The sequence below is a fragment of the Peromyscus californicus genome, unplaced genomic scaffold (assembly GCF_007827085.1).
Source record: "Peromyscus californicus insignis strain IS unplaced genomic scaffold, ASM782708v3 Scaffold_5__1_contigs__length_169319896, whole genome shotgun sequence".
Classification (NCBI taxonomy): domain Eukaryota; kingdom Metazoa; phylum Chordata; class Mammalia; order Rodentia; family Cricetidae; genus Peromyscus; species Peromyscus californicus.
In genome coordinates, this window is record NW_026294573.1 from 116722327 (window position 1) to 116748778 (window position 26452).

Consider the following 26452-nt stretch of genomic DNA (forward strand, 5'->3'; position numbering starts at 1 on the left):
TGTATTTGTGTCACAAATATATAGACTAGGAGGCCCTATTGACCAGAGTTTTGTCCATTGCAACTTTGCATTTTTACATGTATGTATTTTGTTGAGGGAATAGCACATGTGGATAGATTACTGAGGCTGTTTATTCTCTCCTTTCATCTTGTAGGTTCTAGAAATCAAACTTGTCTTCAGGCTTGAGAGCAACCAACTTCACATGCTGTGTCATCTTACCATTCTTACTATCATTTAAAAATACATTTTCAGATATGATAAAAACAAATTTCCAAGTCACCAACTGCCACTTTGCAATTGCTGGCTTAAAACCATTGAATGTCATGATAGAGTCATAGAAATCAAATATACATTCCTATTTAAAACAACAAAATTGTGTAGAAATCACCATTGGGAAAACTGGACCTACAGCAATAGCCTTAGTGATAACTGACCAAAAGGAAGTCAGTGAGAAATTCCCTGTGATGGTGCTGTGTTTGTGGCTTAGAGGACCTCCCATCTACTTACCATAGAGGAATAGTTTAGGGGAACTCCAGAGAAACAATCTAAACAAACCCCAAACTTGTGGTTCTCTGAGTTGGGAAGAAAGGAGTTACTGTCTGGTAGCCAAACTAGCTGAAGTTAATACCCCAACAGTAAGAAAGAAAGATGGACATACACAGAGACCTCTGAGGAAGTGCTGAGCTTCCTATAAAAAGACTAAATGAAGGCATCTAGAAGGTGCTGGGTACAGAAAACATGCCATTTTTCTCCAGTTAGGTGACATCCCCAAGAACCATGGGGTAGAATTTACAAAAGTGCTTTGCCTAGTAGCAGGAGGAATTAGCTCTTACTTGGATATGACTCTGATTTTTCACAGCAAATCTTAGAAGCAAAATCTCAAAGGTTCTAACTGTTCTATAATTGAACTAAAATATTCCCCATTAAGCAAGTTAAACTCAAAATGTATCATATCATAAAATAGGACAGGTATGTTTTTAGCATGTACAAAATGAGGAGAACATCACTCAATGAGCACTAACATGGGATAACAGAAGTTATGAGTAGCAAGCAAAGGCATTCAATCAGTATTTACACTGTAGTAGTCTATGTATTTCAAATGATTTGTTGATTGAAAAAAGGCCCCAGATTTAAAATTTAAATATTAAAAGTACAGTGTTTCAGATAAAAACTACAGTACATATTGTTAATAACCCATTTGATATTTTAGGAGTTGAAAATAGTGAACTTGAAGTTATAAAAATAAAAGTTATTAAAAAGCAAAGCATGGAGACAAAGACATAAAGAGGAAGGAGACACTCATAAAAACCAGCAGCAGTTTATTGTATCACAAGTGAATAATCAAAGTAAATGGAGAGCTATGAACAGTGGGGAGACAACATGGGGGAAAGTTCTGAAGAGAATACCACATCAAAAACTCAAAATTTAAAAAAAAATGGTCTATGAAATTAAGTTGTTATTACAAACACAAAGAAAAATACATAACACTTCAGCACAACCAAGTGCTGAAAAAAATCAGAAAAAGAAAATCTCAGAAGTCACAGAGAAAAAGATACATGATTTAGGGGAAGAGAGAGAATTTTGAGAATAGTCTTCTTGTAGAAGATATTCTATCAAGAAAGTAAGTAGAATCCCATTTAAAATAATGAAAGAAAAAATTGCTATAACCTTCGCTTTCCATGAGCCTTGAAAATATACTTTTAAAAGATGACATAAGAGTCCTTCAGAAAAAGTGCTCAAATAACTCATAGAAAACAAACCTATGACTCAAAGAAAAAAAAAGACAGAAGAAGAGACAATCATTTCAGCAAGAGGAAAAGGTAAATATTTGGAAATATAAGTTTACAAAAGTAGAAATTGTAACAGAAGGGAGATATTGTGAGATTTTTTTTATTATTTGCCTAACAGTGAAAGGTAATTTATTGTTAAATACATAATATAATTTTAAAACTTAGCATGATGTTTATACATATGCAAATGTAAATGTGTGTTATAGTGTCTTTTACAGAGAAAATGAATTATATTTTTCTAAGAGTGGTGTAGTTAGATAAATCGAGTATTCTCTATTAAGATAAATAAATTTTAATTCCTATAATAGCCAATGATGCATCAGAATATTTTTCACTAGTATGCCAAAAATGGAGCTAGATTATTTAAATTTTTAATAATTTTTAATGAATGTAGAAAAGGAGCCTACTAGATAGGAAATATAAGAAACCTAAAACAGGCTGAGAAAGTTAAATCCAGACACTGTGATAATAATTTAAAATATTAATAGACCATGCATATCAATTGAAGAATAGAAATTATTCAAAGTATATAAAAACAAGAACAGATTCTCTGCAGGCAATAGGGGATAAATTCAGATATAAAATCATAAAATATTAATAGAAAAATTATGTAAGATATGTTGTTTTAATTATAAATAGTTAAAAGCAAATCTGACTGTGTATATTAATATCATATGTGAAATATATTAATATTAGAGCTAAGAACCTTGCTAGGGGCAAAAGACCTTTTCATAATTATAAAAGGGTCAAGTCACCCAGGTATTATAATCTATATAAATATTTATTTTCCAGAATCAATGAAGCAAAAGCTAAGAATGTCAGGAAGAAACATAAATTCATAGTTATTGGTAAAGATTTAATTACTTCCTCTCTTAATTATTGATTCATGTAACAGAGAGAAAACAGTGTTTTAAAATGACCTCCAACCCCACTTGACTTGAGATTTTTAGAACAATATTCTTACAAGTTATTGGTAGGGAGCCCCCAGGGGTCTTCAAACCAACACAACTTATTGCCCTTGCTCCTTCCTTACCCACCATATCTACATCATAAGGCGGCATTGCTAAAGACACCTGGCTATAGGATGCCAAGAAATCAATTGCAAACTGACAGAGAGACTTTCTCATTTGCTAGCTTTATAGTGTTGGCAGGTGCTATGCAGGCTGCTGGAAGAGAAATGACTTCAGTGATCTTCCCAGTGTTTGTCCCTGCATGCTGCAATAGTGACCTGAGAGGCCAGTGCCACAATATGCACACTGGTGCAATAAGAGCAAGCCTATTTAAGGGGCAACTAACTACATTCTGATTGGATTGAAGTCTGATCCACAGAGGGGAGTTTCATATCTGGTACTATCCTGCTCATAAACCTATGTCGGGGAAGATCCTACAGTAGAAACTACTATTATTATTTTGCTAAATTGTCACACTGTCAATGTACCTTTTAAATATTAGGTTTATAACCATAGACCAGGCCTGCTCTCAGCCTTGGTCAAAGAAGCAAATGGACAGTAGTCAATGGAAATATGTATATAACAGGTCAAAGCACTAAGAATAAGAGGCTGAGTGCTCAGCCATTAAAAAAAACAAGCATAGCCCCAGACCCCATCCCTGGGCACCAGCCACTCCAGGGAAGACCTGCCCAACTTGGCCCCAGGTTCTGGCCACCAGGCAGGTTCCCTGCTAGCCGCACCGGGAAGGATCCCCTTCTCCAAGACCCCTGGCAGACCCTGCAGTCTCCACGCCCTGCCCCCACGCCCATCCGCCTGAGCCCCAAGCCTCTTCCTGAGACTTAGAGGCCGGCCCCCAGCTCCCATCTTGCTCCGGACGTCCCTTTTGGAATACTGGTGAGTACCCTTCCTTGCCCCAGACCCCATCCCTGGGCACCAGCCACTCCAGGGAAGACCTGCCCAACTCGGCCCCAGGTTCTGGCCACCGGGCAGGTTCCCTGCTAGCCGCACCGGGAAGGATCCCCTTCTCCAAGACCCCTGGCAGACCCTGCAGTCTCCACGCCCTGCCCCCACGCCCATCCGCCTGAGCCCCAAGCCTCTTCCTGAGACTTAGAGGCCGGCCCCCAGCTCCCATCTTGCTCCAGACTTCCCTTTTGGAACACTGACTTCCCTTTTGGAACACTGGTCTGTCTGAACCAAGTGTGCGGATAAGGCCAAGAACGAACCACAAGGAGATGGGCAGACGTCAAGGCAGAAACATATACAACAAAATGAATAGCAATACAGCATCACCAGGCCCTAGCCCTCCTCCAACACCTAGACCTGAACATCAGAAATTAGAAGAAGCAGAAGAAAACAGCCTTATGAATGACATCATGAAGAAGCTAGAGGCTTGCGTAGAGGAAAAGACAAAAAAATGTGAAGAACGCTGTAAACAACTAGAGGAAAGGGCAAACAAATTAGAAGAAATCAATAAAGTCCTGGAAGAAAACAATAAAATACTGAGAGAAAATCAAGAAAAATCAATGAAACAAATGAAGGAAACAGTCCAAGACCTGAAAAGGGAAATAGAAAAAATGAAGAAGACACAAACAGAGGGAATGCTGGAAATAGAAAATCTGAGAAAACGATTGGGAACTTCAGATGCAAGTATAATCAACAGAATGCAAGAGATGGAAGAGAGGATCTCTAGCGTTGAAGATACAGTAGAAGAAATACATTCATCAGTCAAAGAAAACACTAAAGCCAACAAAGTCATGAACCAAAATGTCCAAGAAATTTGGGACACCATGAAAAGACCAAACCTAAGAATAATAGGGGTCGAAGAAGGAGAAGAATACCAACTCAAGGGCACAGAAAATATATTCAACAAGATCATAGAAGAAAACTTTCCCAACTTAAAGAAGGAAATGCCTATGAAGATACAAGAAGCTTATAGAACACCAAACAGACTAGACCCCCCAAAAAAGTGCCCTCACCACATAATAGTTAAACAACTAAACGTACAGAATAAAGAAAGAATATTAAGAGCAGCAAAGGAAAAAGGCCAAGTGACATATAAAGGCAAACCCATCAGAATAACACCCGATTTCTCAATGGAGACTTTGAAAGCCAGAAGAACCTGGACAGATGTAATGCAGACACTAAGAGACCATGGATGTCAACCTAGACTAATATACCCAGCAAAACTTTCAATCACCATAGATGGAGTGAACAAGACATTCCATGACAAAGCCAGATTTAAACAATACTTATCCACAAACCCAGCCCTACAGAAAGCACTAGAAGGAAAATTCCAATCTAAGGAAGTCAGATACACCCTCGAAAACACAGGCAACAGATAAAGCCACAGCAGTAAACCCCAACGTATAGAAGTACCCACACATCACCACCAAAAAATAACAGGAATGAACAATCACTGGTCATTAATTTCCCTCAATATCAATGGACTTAATTCACCTATAAAAAGACATAGGCTTACAGAATGGATACGAAAGCAGGACCCATCTTTCTGCTGCATACAAGAAACACATCTCAAATTCAAAGATAGACACTACCTAAAAATAAAAGGCTGGGAAAAGACTTTCCAATCAAACGGTCTTAAGAAACAAGCAGGTGTAGCCATCCTGATATCCAGCAAAATAGACTTCAAACTAAAATCAATCAAAAGAGATCAAGAAGGGCATTACATACTCATCACAGGAAAGATCCACCAAGATGAAGTCTCAATTCTGAATATTTATGCCCCAAACACAAGGGCACCCACATATGTAAAAGAAACATTACTAAAGCTTAAATCACATATAAAACCCCACACATTAATAGTGGGAGACCTCAACACCCCACTTTCACCACTGGACAGATCTCCCAAATTGAAACTTAACAGAGAAATAAAGGACTTAACTGATGTCATGACTCAAATGGACTTAATCGATATCTACAGAACATTCCATCCTAACAAAAAAGAATATACCTTCTTCTCAGCACCCCATGGAACCTTCTCTAAAATTGACCACATACTTGGCCACAAAACAAATCTAAACAGATACAAAACAATTGGAATAACCTCCTGTGTTCTATCAGACCACCATGGTCTAAAGTTGGATTTCAACAACAACAAAAACTACAGAAAACCTACAATCTCATGGAAACTGAATAATACCCAACTGAATCACCAATGGGTTAAGGAAGAAATAAAGAAAGAAATTAAAGACTTCCTAGAGATCAATGAAAATGAAGACACCACATATCCAAATTTATGGGACACTATGAAAGCAGTACTAAGAGGGAAATTCATAGCACTAAATGCCCACATAAATAAGTTGGAGAAATCTCACACTAGAGACTTAACAGCATACCTGAAAGCTCTAGAACAAGAAGAAGCACAGTCTCCCAGGAAAAATAGACGCCAGGAAATTATCAAAGTGAGAGCTGAAATCAATAAAATAGAAACAAAGAGAACAATACAAAAAATTAATGAAACAAAGAGTTGGTTCTTTGAGAAAATCAACAAGATAGACAAGCCCTTATCCAAACTAACCAAAAGACAGAGAGAGAGCATCCAAATCAAGAAAATCAGAAATGAAAAGGGGGACATAACAACAGACATTGAGGAAATCCAGAGAATCATCAGGTCATACTTCAAAAACCTCTATTCGACAAAACTGGAAAACCTAAAAGAAATGGATGACTTTCTGGATAGGTACCACATACCTAAGTTAAATCAAGACCAGATAAACTATTTAAATAGTCCAATAACCCCTAATGAAATAGAAACAGTCATTAAAAGTCTCCCAACCAAAAAGAGCCCAGGACCAGATGGTTTCAGCGCAGAATTCTACCAGATCTTCAAAGAAGAGTTAATACCAATACTCTCTAAATTGTTCCACACAATAGAAACAGAAGGAACATTACCAAACTCCTTCTACGAGGCTACAATTACCCTAATTCCTAAACCAAACAAGGATACAACAAAGAAAGAGAACTACAGACCGATCTCCCTCATGAACATTGATGCAAAAATACTCAATAAAATACTGGCAAACAGACTCGAAGAACACATCAAAACAATTATCCACCATGATCAAGTAGGATTCATTCCAGGGATGCAAGGGTGGTTCAACATACGAAAGTCCGTCAATGTAATACACCATATAAACAAACTCAAAGAAAAAAACCATATGATCATCTCACTGGATGCAGAAAAGGCATTTGACAAAATCCAACACCCCTTCATGATAAAGGTCTTGGAGCGATCAGGAATACAGGGAACATACCTAAACATAATAAAGGCAATTTACAGCAAGCCAACAGCCAACATCAAATTAAATGGAGAGAAACTCAAAGCAATTCCACTAAAATCAGGAACGAGGCAAGGCTGTCCACTCTCCCCATACTTATTCAATATAGTACTTGAAGTTCTAGCCAGAGCAATAAGACAACATAAGGAGATTAAGGGGATACAAATTGGAAAGGAAGAAGTCAAGCTTTCCCTATTTGCAGATGACATGATAGTATACTTGAGCGACCCCAAAGATTCCACCAAGGAACTGATACAGCTTATAAACACCTTCAGCAACATAGCAGGATACAAGATCAACTCAAAAAAATCAGTAGCCCTCCTATATACAATGGACAAAGAAGCGGAGAAGGAAATCAGAGATACATCACCCTTTACTATAGCCACAAATGACATAAAATACCTTGGGGTAACACTAACCAAGCAAGTGAAGGACCTATATGACAAGAACTTTAAGTCCCTGAAAAAAGAAATTGAAGAAGATGTCAGAAAATGGAAAGATCTCCCATGCTCATGGATAGGCAGGACTAACATAGTAAAAATGGCAATCTTACCAAAAGCAATCTACAGATTCAATGCAATCCCCATCAAAATACCAACACAATTCTTCACAGACCTGGAAAAAATAATACTCAACTTCATATGGAAAAACAAAAAACCCAGGATAGCCAAAGGAATCCTGTACAATAACACAACTTCTGGAGGCATCACGATCCCTGACTTCAAGCTCTACTATAGAGCTACAGTAATAAAAACAGCTTGGTACTGGCATAAAAACCGACATGTGGACCAATGGAATCGAATTGAAGACCCTGACATTAATCCGCACACCTATGAACATATGATTTTTGACAAAGAAGCCAAAAGTGCACAATGGAAAAAAGAAAGCATCTTCAACAAATGGTGCTGGCAAAACTAGATATCAACATGTAGAAGGCTGCAAATAGATCCATATCTATCACCGTGCACAAAACTTAAGTCCAAGTGGATCAAGGACCTCAACATAAATCCAGCTACTCTGAACCTGCTAGAAGAGAAAGTAGGAAGTAGTCTTGAACGCATTGGCATAGGAGACTACTTCCTAAATAGAACACCAGTAGCACAGACTCTGAGACAAACAATCAATCAATGGGACCTCTTGAAACTGAGAAGCTTTTGTAGAGCAAAGGATACGGTCAACAAGGCAAAGCGACAGCCTACAGAATGGGAAAAGATCCTCACCAACCCCACATCTGACAGAGGACTGATATCCAGAATATATAAGGAATTCAAGAAATTAGACATCAAAATGCCCAACAGTCCAATTAAGAAATGGGCTATAGAACTAAACAGAGAATTCTCAACAGAGGAAACTCAAATGGCCGAAAGACATTTAAGGAACTGCTCAACATCCCTAATCATCAGGGAAATGCAAATCAAAACAACTCTGAGATACCACCTTACGCCTGTCAGAATGGCTAAGATCAAAAACACTGAAGACACCTTATGCTGGAGAGGATGTGGAGCTAGGGGAACTCTCCTCCACTGCTGGTGGGAATGCAAGCTTGTACAACCACTTTGGAAATCAATATGGCGCTTTCTTAAAAAATTGGGAATCAATCTCCCCCAAGATCCAGCTATACCACGCTTGGGCATATACCCAAGAAATGCTCAACCACACCATAAGAGCACTTGTTCAGTTATGTTTATATCAGCATTGTTTGTAATAGCCAGAACATGGAAACAACCCAGATGCCCTTCAACTGAAGAATGGATAAACAAAATGTGGTACATATACACAATGGAATACTACTCAGCGGAGAAAAACAATGGCATCATGAGGTTTGCAGACAAATGGATGGATCTAGAAAAAATCATCCTGAGTGAGGTAACCCAGACTCGGAAAGACAAACATGGTATGTACTCACTCATAGCAGGATACTAGACATGAAACAAGGATGACTTGTCTGCTACTCACATCACCAGGGAGGCTACCTGGAAAACAGGACCCCAAGAAAGACACAGGGATCACCCAATGACAGAGAAATGGAATGAGATCTACATGAACAGCCTGGACATGAGTGGGGGTAATGAAAGGCGAGGGTTGAGGGAAAGAGAGCTTGGGGGAGCAGGAGATCCCAGCTGGATCAACAACAGAGAGGGAGAACAAGGAATAGGAGACCATGGTAAATAAAGACCACATGAGAATAGGAAGAAGCAAAGTGCTAGAGAGGCCCACAGAAATCCACAAAGATACCCACACAACAGACTGCTGGCAGTGGTCGAGAGACAGCCCGAACTGACCTACTCTGGTGATGGGATGGCCAAACACCCTAATTGTTGTGCTAGAAACCTCATCCAACTACTGAGGGATCTGGATGCAGAAATCCATGACTAGGCCCGGGTGGATCTCTGGGAGTCCAATTAACGAGAATGAGGAGGGTTTATATGAGCGAGAATTGTTGAGACCAAGGTTGGATAAAGCACAGGGACAAATAGCCAAATGAATGGAAACACATGAACTATGAACCAATGGCTGAGGGGTCCCCACTGGATCAGGCCCTCTGAATGGATGAGACAGTTGATTGACTTGATCTGTTTGGGAGGCACCCAGGCAGTGGGACCAGATCTTGTGCTCATTGCATGAGTTGGCTGTTTGAAACCTGGGGCCTATGCAGGATTGTTTGGCTCGGCCTGGGAGGAGGGGACTAGACCTACCTGGACTGAGTCTACCAGGTTGAACTCAGTCTGTGGGGAAGGCTTTGCCCTGGAGGAGATGGGAATGGGGGGGGGGGGTTGGGGGGAAGGTGAGGGGGACGGGAGGGGGGAGAACAAGGGAATCCGTGGCTGATATGTAGAACTGAATTGTATTGCAAAATAAATTAATAAAAAAAAAAAAAGCATATTTTCTTCCTGACAGATGGTTTCCGTAATCCGTAGAAATATATTCTTTATTTCTTCTTAGTAGTTCAAACTTGAAGTCTCTTTTGAACACCTATGTAGTCAGTATTAGATCTAGTTTGAAGATCAGAAAACTGATGCTCTCTCATTTCTTGTTTCTGTTTTCTTGGAATGCTGTTTTCAAATTTTTACCCTAATACACTTGTCTGAGAGCACCTTTCATTACACTCCTGGTCATAATTGGAGATCTGTGCACTATCTGTATTCAGACTGGCATCTCTTTCTCTGTACTTGGTACTCTCTGATTTTATATAAAGTATCTTTACATGGGTTAAACTCACTAGGAAAATGGAGAAAGGGAATATTTTACACTATAATCAACTTTTAATGACCAACTGGCGGTATACAATGTCTTGTGTGTCCAAATCTGAGTTTGTTGAACTTCAAAGTTGTTTACATTAATATGTTTTATCAGATGAGGAGTTTTTATTATTGGTTCTTTCTTAGGATCTTTTTCTATCTTTTATTATCCAATTCCTAATATATACAAATAGTACATTTAATAATTTCAACAGTTACTGAGGCAATATTTACTTTTTTCTTATGCTCTCTATTTTTAGATTGTTTATTACATATCTTCTACATCATTATTCATCCCTGTTCGTCAAAATTCTTCTGCTGTGTGCTCTCCTGAATTTCCCATTTCTGTGGCTGTTCTTTTCAACTGCAGATTTTCCATTTCTTGCTAAAAGTAATATTTCTTTTAATATGCTGTATTTCAGGAAACATTATCATCATCGCTTCTATAGTCATTATTTATATTTTTATTTATAACAGTATTTGATAACGTGGTCCTGTTTAATTTTTTTTATTTATTTCATTAATTAAAATATAATTATATCATTCTAATGCCTGCCAGATTTAGTTTTCACTTTTCTGTTTCTTTTTTCTTTGTGTGAGCCACGTTTTCGTCCTTCTACACTTTTTGTTTGTTTGTTTGTTTTGGTTTTTTTTGAGACAGGATTTCTCTGTGTACTTTTGGTGCCTGTCCTGGATCTCGTTCTATAGACAAGGCTGGCCTCGAACTCACAGAGATCCATCTGCCTCTGCCTGCCGAGTGCTGGGATTAAAGGTGAGTGCCACCACCACCTGGCCTTCCTTCTACTCTTTATCTTCTTTACTATTACATCTCCCACTTCCTTTGCTTTCCCCTTCTTTACCAATATAAAACAGAATGTATAAGAACACTAAGTGAACTCACTGGGTTTAAAAATTAGTATGTGAACTTGTTTGTAAAAAGTGGTAGGGATTGAGTATTATCAAAACACATTATATCAGTTTATGAAATTCTCAAACAATAGAAAACACTGAACATTTAAGATAGTACATTGAAATGATCTAAGGTATGTCCACAATATCTACTGTTATTGTTTGCATATTCATTTGTTTAATTACCTGGGTAGACTGTTGCAAGGGCCGTGGCTTTGATGACTCCTTATAGCATATAGAATATAGTCATGTGCGTAGTCACTATGATTTTGCTCTCCCTATTGCATGTAAATGATTTCAGCTCATCTGTCCTCAATACTCTATCTTCTCTCTATTAAGATTCAAATTGGTGAACTAGTGGAAATGCTCAATAGAGAAAAGGCATTTGCTGCCAAGCCTGACAATCCATGTTCCTTCACTGGGACTCATATAATACAAGGACAGAACTAACTCCTGCATGAGGTCTCCTGACCTACACGTCTACACTGTGGCACTGCCCCCACATAAATTAGACAAACAAACAAATAAATAAATGAATAAGAAAAAAATATTCATGTTGACTTCAAACATGGCTCACCAGTAGCATGCTTGTCTAACATTAATGATGACTTGTGTGCAATGCCCAGCACTGCAATAAAAGAGTCAAGTTGATTTTCCTCCATCAGGATCACATAAAACTGTTGGCTTCCACTGACCGCTGGTTCACCATCACAATATTTGTTTGCAAAGGATTTTCGCTCTATCTAGTGACTTATGATTTATTTCTATGATATGCTGAAGATGAAATATAGGCTTTTTTTTTCCTGGCTAGGTATGTAGGGGTGTTAGGTGTCTTTTCTGTAATTGCATGGGAAAATCAACTATCCAAGAGCCTGATTCTATTAGATCCACACTGTATTTCAGGAGCATGCTTGCTGACTTTACCCCCCATTAGGAGGATTCATCAAGTCTCTCGGTTACAACTTCACCTTCTCACAGGTCATTGTTTCACACACTGCTGTCATTGTGGAACTAGTACCCACCCCGTAAGTGTTTCTCACTGGATCTTCATGTCTTATAACAGCTCTCTGTGGACTTTAACATCTCCCTGCCGTGTTCCAGTTAAAGCCAGTCCCTCAGCGTGAGCACTCTACAAACTTTCTACAAGCTGCCTCTCTTTGTAGACACTCTGCCAACTCTTTGGAACTGGGAACAGGAACAGCAGCTTATTTCTCTCACAGTGAGGCCTTTTTGTGTGAATGGGAATTTATAAGGATACTAGTCCCTCTCCTCTAGAATCACTCTTCTTATAGGCAGCTCTGCCCTGTGAATGTAATGTCAACCAGGACACAAAGCACCAACACTTTGGATAGCTGCACATAGACTAAGATTATACATTACAGGTTATAGATCCTCGCTGTTTTTTACAGACATTTGGGGAATGATAGTAATTTTCTTCATGTGCCATATGTTCTTAAAACAATCTCCAGAGACATTTAAAATTGGGTAAATATTATCTAAAATTAATTTTTCTGCAACAATGATTGCTTCACTCAGATTGAGAAGATCTAGAGCATTTCATATATGGAGCCTACAGCCTTTGCATAAGGTGGTATACACTGAATTGTTTTTTTTCCCCCTTGAGGATTAAACAAAACCTCCTCTTAGTACAGAGGTGAAGAATAAAGCACAGAAACTATCTTCAATCTTAACCTCAAATTTGAGTCACTTCCCAAATGCAAGATGTTTGTCTCCATCTAACATTAAGTTAGTTATCAATGCTTTAGCCTCTTTTACTGTGTTCCTCTATTTCCTGTAGTCAAACAACTTTCTTACTAAAAACAATATTGCTGACACTTCAGTGATGATGAAAAGTCCAACCAGAGAAAGCTTGTGTCCGATTCCCAATGCAATACAGTGTTTGGGTGAACCTAGAAAAAAAAATATGCAGAGGATGAGTACAGAAGATGGTCATATTAAAGCAGCTAAACTATTGTCAATGATTCAAGAAAGCTTTCCAATTAATTCTAGTCTAATTTTATTAGGAATTTTGATTTCTTCCAAAAGCAGGAATACAGTAAAGTTTATGAGCTAGCTGAAAACTGATTCTACTGCCTCACTATGAATGTCACTTAACCACAGATTTCAGATTTTAATTTTTAGTTCTTATGGAAATTTTAATTTTCCTTAAAGTGGAATTAGCTGCTCCACACCATCTTAATTCTCTGAAACAAAGTACTATCATTCCAGTAAAGAGAACAACACTTGTTTTATATGGAGAACAGGAAAACAAAAAGAAAAGCAAGACTAACATTTTTCAAGACTGTATCACAGAGAGTAGAGGAAGAGCATCATCTCACTTTCTCTAATGGAAGTAAATATGAAATATTGTGAATTCTTCTTCAGCTTCAGAGAGATGGGGGAATTTTTGATGCTACTTTTAATAGCTGTTAATCTTTTTAAAAAATTAAGAGGATACACAAATACTGTATACTGTCCCAGTTACGGTGGTTGTGAACCATCTGTGTCTGACGTATTTCCGTTTAATTCTATTGTATATTGTCTCAGTTACAGTGGTTGTGAACCGTCTGTGTCTGACATATTTCCATTTAATTCTTGCAAATGAACTCAGCAACTGCCCCATCAGTTCATTGTGTAAATATTGAAGTTAAGTTTAAAATAGCTAATAAATAATGCATATCTTCTTGCTTTCTAGCTACATCTCTTTTGCTTATCAAACTCTTACTGTATTGTCTCCTCCAAAGTTCTTTTCAAAGTCAACAATTATATGAACACAATGCGAAAGCATATTAGGAAAAAATCATCATACCTCTTTAAATGATAACACTTGAATGTAAAATTAATTTAAATATATGAATACTAAAATGCTACTATGAAATTTGTATAAACATTTGAATGAAATAAAATTGATTCACTGAAAGTGAAATTATCATCAAATAAGCATATCAACAAAAAATGTCATATGAACATCTAGGCTGTGTTGATTTCTGACCCTAGAGTCCATGTGGATTTATATCATGTTTATGTTTTTGTGTCGTCATGAATGTATAATGAAAATGTGGTATATTTATACAATACAATGTCATTCAGCTACTAAGATATCAAATTATGAAATTTGTAGATAGCTGGATGGAAATAGAAACAATCATTCTGAGTGAGGTAACCCAGACCAAGAAAAACAAATGTTACCCTTGAAGTTCGCTTTGAATCTGTCATTGGATCTATAGGCATGTGTGTTACATTTGCAATGCCTATAAAATAAGGAAGTTGCAAAGAGGCCATAAGAAGAGCTTAGAAATATTATTAAAGGTTTAGATGGAGTAATGGAGCAAGAAGGGTTAAATTGTTTTGGGGAGTAGAATGAGTGTAGGGAGAGATAAATAATACTTGGAAACATTTCAAACAGTCTTATGGAAAACTCCTACTACAGGCTTCCTAAAATATGCATGTTCCATATATCCATGTGTATGCCTGTGTGTGGGTGAGTGTGTGTGTTCGTGTGTGTGGGTGAGTGTGTGTGTTCGTGTGTGTGTGTGTGTGTGTGTGTGTGTGTGTATTTGGGGTGGAAAAAATTATGACGATGTTACTCTATAACAAGGCAAAAATGTCCCCATAAGACATCAGAGTCTAACAAATAAAGTCAGGAATAGATTAGGTTAGTTCTTTCAGAGTAGCTGGTCAGTGAAATCCCACAGACCTCCCAACATTATATACCACTGCCATTTCACTTTGTTATGAAGCTGAAGACACCAAATATTTAGGTAATAGAACATGGAGAAATCAAGATCAGACTGATCCGGTAGCTTCATCCTCACATGCTAGCTTTCAGAGTGCTGGAAAGCGTGAGGTCAGCAACTGGAGGAGAAAAATAATCACCGATCAGATTCATCCAGTAACAATAATGAGAGTATTGGCAGCCACAGCACTGATACAATTGTGGCAGGAACGTCAGGAACAGCGTTGTCATTGCTTTTTAAGCCCCACTTCACAAGATGAAACCCATTCCTGCACCATTAGTGGGCCAACAACTTGTAATTAGAAAGATCATAGGTGTTAGAGGAGAACCTACTACAATTAGTTCGCTAACCAGCCATAGTATTATGCTAACTATTAACGACTTACCTTTATACCCATAGATCAATACATAATAGAGATATTTTGTTTGCAGTAAATGGTAATCAGCACAATCCACTAAAGTATAGGGAATAAGAGGCAGCAAAATACTCATCTTTAAATGTAAATAAATATGTATGGTGCCACTCTGTGTCAGGGTTCAGGGATCATTGTGGAAACAGGGGCAGGAAGACTATAAGAGCCAGAGGAAATGGACAACTACAGGCAATTAGATTCTTTTGGAAACAGTAGGGCAGGTGCACATATAAACTCACAGGGGATGTGACAGTATGCAAAAAGGCTGTGGAAGCTCTAGCAAGACCAAATACCAACATACACAGGGGAGCTGAGCATAAACTCCCATGCTGTGTGTAGAGCTATTGGCAATTGTTAGCAACAGGTACTGGGGAAGCCAGTTTTCTCTAAGAGCATAACCCCTGGTAAGTTGATCAAGTGCCAGTGGAAGGCCATACATCCAATAATACTTGGGAAAGACAAATTTGTTTGGGTGAATTTGAGAAACAAACAAACAGAAAAAAACAGACAAATTTTGATGAGTGGAGAAGGATATTGGATCTGGGAAGAGTTGGGGGAAGAGAATATAGTCAAAACATATTGCACAAAACTCTCACAGAACTAATAAAAGTAATGAATAAATAAATAAGCTCATGTGAATGTGAAAATATTAGATGAGGTAACAATTCTAAATTTTCAAAATTTAGCAGTAAATTAAAAATTTGAGTTAGACACTAACATTTGAGTAACAAAACTATTGTCAGGCAGAAAGTATGGTCTTTATCACTACTGCTTTATAGAGGAGAAGATTTAGAAATCAATCAAACTATAATACTAAAACTTATTTTAGTAAACTAAAATTTCATCTGAAATTAATTTGAATAGACAATTATTTAAATACTCTCTTTTAATCTAAGTATGTTAAGATGTTCCATGAACTGACATTACTTTTCTATGCTTAGTTGCTATTGCTCTTTGAAGTAAAGAGTGCTGTTGAAAATACCTGAGTCCTCAGATTATCAGAGAAATATTAGCTTCAAGGTCGAAAATCAAATCTAAAACTACCCTCAACCCTACAGACCAGAGATTATTCCTAACCTTTCAAATTAATCATCACATACATGCTATTTTCTAATCTTGTTAAGCACATTAAGGGGATCCTTTCTCATTTGAGTAATATTATGATATGAGAAACATTTCATTAGGAATTGAAAGATGATGGCATCTTGCTAAAGGTTATACATCATTTTCTTTTTATAAACATTTTCCATGCATATTAAAAATTGATAAAATAAATCACAATATTTGAGTAACTACTATATTACAGAGAACTGAATTACATATGTCTATCATCAGTAAAGCTTGAAGACCAATATTGTAATACTAGACACAAACTTGATCACACACACACACACACGTACACACACACATACACACACTCACATATACACACACACCAGAGTAATTTTGTACTTAAAGAAGAATAATGTGTTTTGATCATTTTGGGCTGAGAGGATGGTTGAGATAGGGTCTTGCTACATAGACCTGCCTGTGCTGGGACACGCTGTGTAAATCAGGTTGGCTTCGAACTCCTTCCTTCTGACTGCTGTGATTAAATTCTTGTGCCCCAATACCCATAGAATAATGTGTTTCAAGAAGATTTCTGTTGAGTTTTGAAACTTCATGCTGATCACAGTTCATTCATTTTGTTTTCTTTTCTAGTGTGATCAATAACATTTGTTTTCTGTTGACAGATCTCTGCAGTATATTCTTCGATATTGTTTCCCTTGGTTTGTTCATAGCTTCCTGCATAATCAAGTTTCTTCTCATGCCCTAAAAATTTGCCTCTTAGTTTATCCATTTTCTGCTGCCTAAAAATAGCCTCAGGACATTTTAAGTTCTAAATATACAGAAATCTCCAGTAAGTCAGTGGCTCATCAGCCACATTCCTTTTTAATGTCTGCTCATAAAACCTGAACCTCCCACCATTGTTCCAAGAATTGCTTAATGAATTAGCACACTCTTTTCCAAGAATGTTTACAGAGATCCTTATGGAGCGCTAATATGTTCCACAAACATGTCCTTTCTCACAGTTAAAGGCCAGGCTTCTCTCTGCTGTAGCCCTCTCTCTGCTTCTCTGCTTCTGTAGCCTGTTACCTACTCCTACTCTGTGTTGATTCTGGATTTTCCCAGGCTTTAGTGGCTCTCCTTTTTATTTCTTTGGCTCAAGTATAGATACAGAATCTCTTATCCTCTGCACATTGAAAAATCAAAAGCTAGGCTGTACAACACAGTTTATGAAATCTAAATGACTTAAAAATGATTAATTATAGATTAACTTAAAGTAGTCTATTAGAAGTTCTGCTCTCATGAAAAGTCTCAAGTATGTTATAAATTTCCAATAATAGGTGCCTATAGATGGGATTCCTGGTCTGTTTGTCTCAAGATCAGTACACTATGTTATGATTGAGCTGTGATTCAAGTCTATGTGCTGCTAATGGCAGTGATTTCTCCATTCAGAAGTAGAAGAGTCCCTGCATTCTTCTCCACTCAGGATCTGTCTTTCAGTGTACTTTTAAAACTTTCCCATTCAGAGGGCCTGATCCAGTTGGGGACCCCTCAGCCATTGGTTCATAGTTCATGTGTTTCCATTCGTTTGGGTATTTGTCCCTGTGCTTTATCCAACCTTGGTCTCAACAATTCTCGCTCATGTAAACCCTCCTCATTCTCGCTAATTGGACTCCCAGAGATCTACCCGGGCCTAGCCATGGATCTCTGTATCCAGATCTCTCAGTAGTTGGATGAGGTTTCTAGCACGACAATTAGGGTGTTTGGCCATCCCATCACCAGAGTAGGTCAGTTCGGGCTATATTTCGACCATTGCCAGCAGTCTGTTGTGGGGGTATCTTTGTGGATTTCTGTGGGCCTCTCTAGCACTTTGCTTCTTCCTATTCTCATGTGGTCTTTATTTACCATGGTCTCCTATTCCTTGTTCTCCCTCTCTGTTGTTGATCCATCTGGGATCTCCCACTCCCCCAAGCTCTCTTTCCCTCGACCCTTGCCCTTCACTACCCCCACTCATATCCAGGCTGTTCATGTAGATCTCATTCCATTTCTCTGTCATTGGGCGATCCCCGTGTCTTTCTTGGGGTCCTGTTTTCCAGGTAGCCTCCCTGAGACAGTTGATTGGCTTGATCTGTTTGGGAGGCATCCAGGCAGTGGGACCAGGTCCTGTGCTCATTGCATGAGTCGGCTGTTTGAAACCTGGGGCCTATGCAGGATCGCTTGGCTGGGCCTGGGAGGAGGGGACTGGACCTACCTGGACTGAGTCTACCAGGTTGATCTCAGTCCGAGGGGAAGGCTTTGCCCTGGAGGAGGTGGGAATGGGGGGTGGGCTGGGGGGAAGGTGAGGGGGGTGGGAGGGGGGAGGACAAGGGAATCCGTGGCTGATATGTAGAACTGAATTGTATTGCAAAATAAAAAGAGAAAAAAAAAAAAAACTTTCCCTTTGTACAATGGCAATGTCTCCTACTTCCAGAGAAAACTGCGGCAACTTCCTTAGGGGTCACTTCTATGATTTACCACATGATCATTAAATTATCATTTTGTCCACTACAACCACGGACATTGTAGTTAATAAAATAAAACTTAGAAAATACTGGTCAGTCTGATGACTCAAAAACCAATTACAAGGCACTAAAATAGTTCTTGGTATCTCTACAAATGTTAGTGTATTTCTACCAATAAAACAGTGACTATGAAAATTCAACACAGTAAATGAAAAGGGCCAGTTATCCTGAACAACCAGGATGATTCTCTTTTGAATAACACAGCAAAGACCTTGAAATCAATGTGGTTCCACTGTCTTTAAAATCCTCTACAACCACAACAACAATAACAACAAAGTCAAGCAAACAAACAAACCAAAAACAAAAAAAAAAAAAAAAAAAAAGCTAGGTTTCACAATCCTGTGAAAAATAATCATTGGAGCTACCACACACATGGTTATTCAAAACATTTCTAAGGTACTTAGCTGTGAGAATCTTTGCTAGTTGGTGGATGTGACGGTAAACAAAGACTCTCACCCTTCTCTGGTTCATACTCTAAGACCGGGCAGCAACAAGTAAAGTTGCAAATCCTACAGCTCCTTAGAACACATCACATAGTCTCAGGGAGAAGAAGGAAAGGGAAATTAGGGTATAAAAGGGTGGCTTTTATTTATTATTTGGGGGGGGCAGGTATTTGATTTTTACTTCCAGGTTACAATTCATAACTGAGGGAAATCAGTTAAGAAAGTCAAGGCAGGAGGAGAGACAGAAACCATGAAGAAAGGCTGCTTCAGAAGCCTGTGTATACTTTGAATTAGATTGAATCCAATATATCCTATGTATGCTTTCTCAAGGGAATTTTTTCAAAGATATATTATTAGATATGATGGTCTGTCGCAGGGCTTTTCCATTCCATCCTGGAGGAAGGCTCCTTATGGCTCAGGGAGTAAGCCAAACTCAAAAAGCTACAAAAGTTCCTGAAACTTACAAGATTCATCAGGCCTTTCCTCCAGCTAACACAACCTTAGTGATTGGTGGAGTGACAAGAGTGTCCAACCTGCTGAGTTGCATGTTAAAGGAGACTGGAGATACAGATATTTATTAACTAGGATTTGGACACAGCCATCAAGGTGGGAAAGTGACAAGAAAGCATATGAAAGAGGACCTAAGGGAACCTTGGTACTGTTGAGCATTAAAGATGTGAGAGGACTGAAGGGCCGGCAGTGACACTGATCTAGGAAGAGATCCAGAAGGCAGAGACATCCTGCATTGAAGAAAAGCCAGTTTATCAAGGGCTAGGGGAGGTGCCAGTACTGCTGACAATTTGAGTACTAAAAAATCTGCCGTTGTTTTAAGCTAACTAGATATCTGTATTGAACTTAACAAGAGTAAATGTTAACACAGCAGACGAAAGACTCTAAGCAGAAATTAAAGGGATGAACTGGTTGGCGCAACCATAACCATTTTCTAGCAAAGAAACAGTTACCTCTACATAATTCCTAAAAGCAAAATAATGTCTAGAAGCAAAAGTCTGCAAATAAAACACAGAAAAAAACACATCCCAATTAAGCTTCTCCTTTGGGGGGTGGGGTGTGAAATCATCTTTTAAACTTTGTTTTATATAGCATTGTATTGTTGACAATCCACACCCCTTTTCCTATTGCAAAAGAATGGCATTATTTCACATTTATTTAAATGCACGGATTTTTGGCCTGTGATTATGTCCAAAAACAATAGCTAACTTAATAGAAAACACAAACTTCTGTTTGTAAAGCAGTAAACCTTACATCATGGACTATGTAATAGTCTGTTCTCACAAAACACGCAGAATTTTTGTCAGGATTCAGTCACTATTAACTTTTCCTGAAAACTGAGGCATCTGCTAGTCACACACACTACTGCTTCCCTCCATCCCAGAAGCTAATGTTGAGAAGTAGTGGCAGTATGCAGTACTAGAGACAGTGACTTCCTGAGATGTCGGGTCCCCATGGTTGGGGTTCGATGAAGATACACCTAAAACAGCAGAGCTAGAGGAGGGAGGGCCACCAAGCCTGAGTTACATCTAAAACAGCAAAGATAGAGGACAGAGAGGCACCAAGGCTGAGCTACCTCTAAAACAGCAGAGGCAAAGGACAGAGGGGCACCAAGGCTGAGCTGGAGGCCACTGTGAAAAATGAAAGAGTGTAAAGGCCCCCACAAACCTAAAGCACATCTGCCTGACGCTGACATGAAATTGAGCATGAACAATAGGACTGAACTCTTCACATGCTGAAAACACACAAGATGATTAAGCACACTGGGAGGAAAGTGTGGAGGAGCTCTCCTGAGAGCGGTTTCTAGCCAGAAGCAGGCAGCAAGAAGACACATGTAGAAAACTGCATTAGATTCATTTTAGATCTTTCATTCAAAAACTAGTTGCTTATCAGGTAAGCTTTGTGCTATACCCCGATATCATTGTGGATCAGGCAGAAATAATAAGCCAATAAATATTTATGTTACCTACTACATGTTACAGATACATGATCAATAAATCGTGGCTCTGACTTTGAGAAAGTTATACTCTGAGGGGAGGGTGGTAAGTGTAATTTAAGTAAAAGAGAAAGGGAAACAAAACAGGCAGACAATGAGGCAATTTTTAGGCACATAGGAAATGAATGGGCACCTGGGAAATATCTTTCACAAGAAAACAAAGAGCCAAATACACCAGGACATTTTTTTTTGTAGGGTTTTGTATAACAGAAAGTTTCTAGGTAGTCTTTGTTAGAGAAGGTAGGAAACCGGAAAGACCAAAGAATTTTGGAATGCCTTACTCTCCTGTGCTCATCTGGGCAGGTGAGGGTCTGACGTGTACGTAAGGCTGCCGGAGCTTCCCTGTCAGGGAAAATAAAGGAGAGAAAGTAACCACACACAGAGACAGTCAGGCGCACAGACACGACAGAAACAATTACACAGTTAACTAATGATAATTGCAAAAACAGACACAGATTCATACAATGCGAAATCCCACAGGTGAAACCTAGAATGGCATACTAAAGCCAGAACATTTCTTAGGATAATTAAACAATCTTCTCGGGTTTCTAAGGACTGTAGTCATTTCTCATTTACACCATGATTCCAGCCATGGGAGTCGTCCAAACAATCATGGGATTTCTCAAATGCGAAACACTGGACAGTTCCAGTATTCACGCAGTTCTTTAAAGGTCCTCGGATACTTCGACCTGAGAACTTCTGTCCAGTAGCACCTGGCTTGCCTGTTGATGCTGATACTAGACCACCTCAGCATGTACTCTCTCAGAGAGCCTCTAACCAAAATCAGACTTAAAAATTCCTGATATTCAGTGGCTCAAGTTCAATACCACAAACATATTTTAGAGGTACACAAAAACTAGATAAACAGCAGTTTTAAATGTAAACCAAATCTTCAGGATATGCCTTAAACCCCACTGGCCAGACATGGTAAGTTAGAGAACTAGAATCTAAACAGCAAACTCACTGCTCTCTCCTCATCCTCTCCCAGCCTGGTTTGAATGGATTCTTGAGAGGCAAGACAAATCAGCAGATTGTCTGAAACTGTCTAAAAATAAATCTTTGATAAATATATTACACATAGGTGTCTAAATTTTTTTTGAGCTTGCTGTGTATGGAGAGATTTATTTTCTCTCTTGAAGGGACATTATATAAAAAATGATGTGGTTGATAAGAAGTTGATGTAAATAACTCCTCTGGGGCTGAGGAGATGGCTCAGGAACACAATTGCCAGTCAAGAATAAGGAGCTGAGTTCAGATCCCTACCACCTAACTAAAGCCCAGGTATTATGATGGCACATGCCTGTCTTCACAGCACTTGGGAATAGGGCATGTGGTAGACAGGCAGATCCCTAGATCTTGCTAATCAGCAAGCCACGCTTTGTTTGTGCTCTAAGCAACAAATCACACCCTAACACCTATTTTTCACAGAGAGATCCTTTATTAAGAAGGGAAGAAAAGTTAAAGTGATAGCTTTCTGACTCAGGCAGAAAAACAGCAGCAAATGACCTTGAAAGTGTAAATTTTTTTGTTTTTTTGTTTGTTTTGCTTTTTCAAGACAGGTTTCACTGTGTAGCTTTGTGCCTTTCCCGGAACTCACTCTGTAACCCAGGCTGGTCTCAAAACTCACAGAGATCCACTTGACTCTGCCTCCTGAGTGCTGAGATTAAAGGTGTACTCCACCACCGCCCAGCCAAAGTTTTATTACTGCATTCGGTTAATGTGCATCTAATCAAACTCTGTTAATGTCAAGAAGAGAAAGTGGACTTAATGCAACCAGATGTTTCTCAAACATCTTCTCTTAACTGAATGAATGAATTGAGCTAATAGTTTTCACCAAATACTCACAGAGCACCTCTCTTTTTTTTAAATGTTTTCATTTTACATATCAAACACAGTTCCCCACCTATCACTCTACCTGCTCCCTCCTCTGCCCACCTCCCCAACCCTCCCAACCCTTATCCACTCCTCCAAAAGAATAAGGCTGCCCATGGGGAATCAACAAAGCCTGGTACATTCAGTTGAGGGTGGACCAAGCCCCTCCCTCCTGCATCAAGACTGAGCAAGGCGTCCTATTGTAGAGAATGGCCTTCAATAAGCCAGTTCCTGCACCACTCCTGATCCTACTGCCAGGCACCTCTCAAACAGAGCACCTCTCTTAACAGCACAACTGCGAGCACTTACTAATCAGCATTGAACAGTAGTTTTCTCTGAGGTTAAACCTTTATATCTTGGAGACTTTTGAAGACAGGATGTTTTCAGGGAGGTGAGACAATAGGAGTTTCTAAAGGGATATGACAGACCACAGGCAAGCTCCTTAAGACAAGAAGAAAACAACTCAAAATCACTCCGGAAGTCCCTGAAACTGACCAGCTTCTCTAGGCCACTAGCTTCCCCAATGTAAACCATAAAGATAGCTCAGTCACTCTCAGATAAGTCAAGCTGCACAGAAGATTCTCAGACAACCCTAGTTGTCTGGAAGAAACAGAAAACCAAAATATCTAGGAAAAAAATGAACAAACAGAAACAAAGATGAGCTGAGCTGCCTGTAAAAGGCTCAGACCAACTGATCTACCTGGAAAGGACACTCTACAACCAGTTGAGCAGCCTGCAGGCAGTACAGTGTGGTCCAGGTTTCTAACTGTAGTGATCTTTCACCCATTCTGGGGTGATTTTTGGTGATACAGCTGACTTTGAGTCATTTCTGCTCCTGTAAGTAACCCTTCCCCCATATTACTAAAAGTAACCCCAATAATACTCATTAGTTCACTAAGTTGGACTTTGGTCTGTCTTGTACTCCCTATATGGAATGAGTAGGTGTGTGTGTGTGTGTGTGTGTGTGTGTGTGTGTGTGTGTGTGTGTGTGTGTGTTTCTTCCCTACAGGAGAAATTGATCATATAACAGCCAGTGAAGCAGACAAGTTGTTTAAAATGGGGTTTTAAATGATAAAATTGTGAAGTTCATTTTAGTTCTCTCATCCACAGTTATTTCAACAGTTGCGTTTTGTATTGTTGTTTATTAACTTGATTTTGAGTTTTTCAAGCTTAATAATACCGGTTGAAATAATCTCTTTTTCATTCTTCTATTTCATTAGTTTACTTATGTATATAATCAAATTAAACAAATACATCTGGAATGTATAATTTAATGGCTAAGAGAAACATGCAGCCACATAAACAAACTGCCTCATATATTCTAAATTTGGAAATGAAAACACTGATTAATATGATAGTGTTCAAATTCAATCTGATTAATACAGAAATTCTACTATACTTAACTACTACAGGCTATGTACTGGTATAGAACGGTATTTGTAGATTGCATAATTCCAGCTGTTCTATTTCCCCTTTCTTTATTTTAATGTGAAGGGAACAAGAAGTTTAGAAATTCACGTTGCAAAGGATCAAGAATAAGAAAAGAAATGGACAAGACTGGAAGAGAGGTTGTGGAGGTACATGAGTAACCAAAGACATTTAAAAGTTGAGAAAGAAAGGCAATGGTGGGCCTCCTGGTACACATACTTCCAGAATCCCTGACTTTGATATGCGTTGTAACTCTTCTTTATACAGAACTTCAAGGTTCCAGGAAGAGACTCTTAACCAATAAATCAATTATGCTTGATTGTTTTGAAGACTCTAGACTCTTAACTATGTATATTTTTCTTTCATCCACTTAATGCTTAATTTTTCTCCTCTACCTATTAGGTAGCTTAAAATGATGAACACAGCGAGGTGGAGCTAAGTAAAGAATGTAAGAATAACAGACTCCTGAGGTTATAGGAAACTGCTCTTTCTTTCCTGCTCTGAACCTAATGGAGTGGTCATAACAGAATTGTGGAACCTGGCTTCTCTTTCAACATAGCCAGGCTTTTGCTTTAATATTTACTGACTCATCAGCTCTCTGAGATCTCTGGAGTAAATTTGGAAAATGACTGAATCTGTGCCAGAATGAATATACTTTTTAAATATATATTTTAAGATACAGATAAAAATATCTTTTGGAAAGAAACATGGCAGGATTTGATAGTATCTTCCAAAATTAATATAGTTTTTATCACTTTTTTTGCTGAATTTCTCCTTTTGTTTTATTAAACTGAATTTTCAAGGTAGATTCTGACATTCTCTGCATTGTATACATTTAGGTTCAAATATACATTTGTACATCTGTGTGTGTGTGTGTGTGTGTGTGTATGTCTGTCTGTCTGTTTCTGCATTGTGATCTGTAGACTATGTCTATCTCAAAAGTGATAAATTCTTAAATCAAAGTGAAAGATAACTAAGACAAAATGCAAATTACCAAAGAGAACTAGAGAATATCTTTTAAAGTTTAAATGGTTTTATTGAAATTTATTACTATCCTAGCACCAAAATCTATGAAGAAAATATATTATAGATATTACCCATCCTGAAAAGATGGTTTAGGAAAAGATGGTAAGAAAAACTGATGACTTGCTAAAACCTAATTTCTTACCAGCAATTAATGACAAAAAGGAGGAAGACAAAAAGACATTGTATGAAATGAACCTTAAAGTCAAGAATACTGAGAATTCCAACACTACCAAATTAAAAGGGAATGTTAGATTCAACCTCAGCTCGCAGGGATACATGTGGAAGTTAAGATAGGCACTCACACTGAGCACCTTGGGGATCTGTGTTATTGTCTTCCTTTTGCAATGAAACTATTCAAAACGTGTCTATTAATTTAGAGTAGGATAGACCCAACTTCAAATTCTGTGTTTTTCTTAATATAATCCATTTCCTTTTTTAAGGAGGTGGGGAATTAGAAAGTTTTATATAACTTGTTTTGAAATATTTATTACTCTTCTCTTCTAGGATCATGAAGCTGTCCTTCCTCTAATCTTTCACAAAATGTTTCTCCTTTTTAAGGAACTGATTTTGTAATTAATAATTAAAATAAACAAATGGTGCATAAATCACATTGTGTTAAGAATTTTTCTGTAATTGAAACTTAGTGTCTTTGTTAATGTTTTATGCCATGTTTTAATGCTCTGAATTTAAACCAAAGCTTAGTCTCTGGTAGTGAGGATTTATAAACTGCCAAAT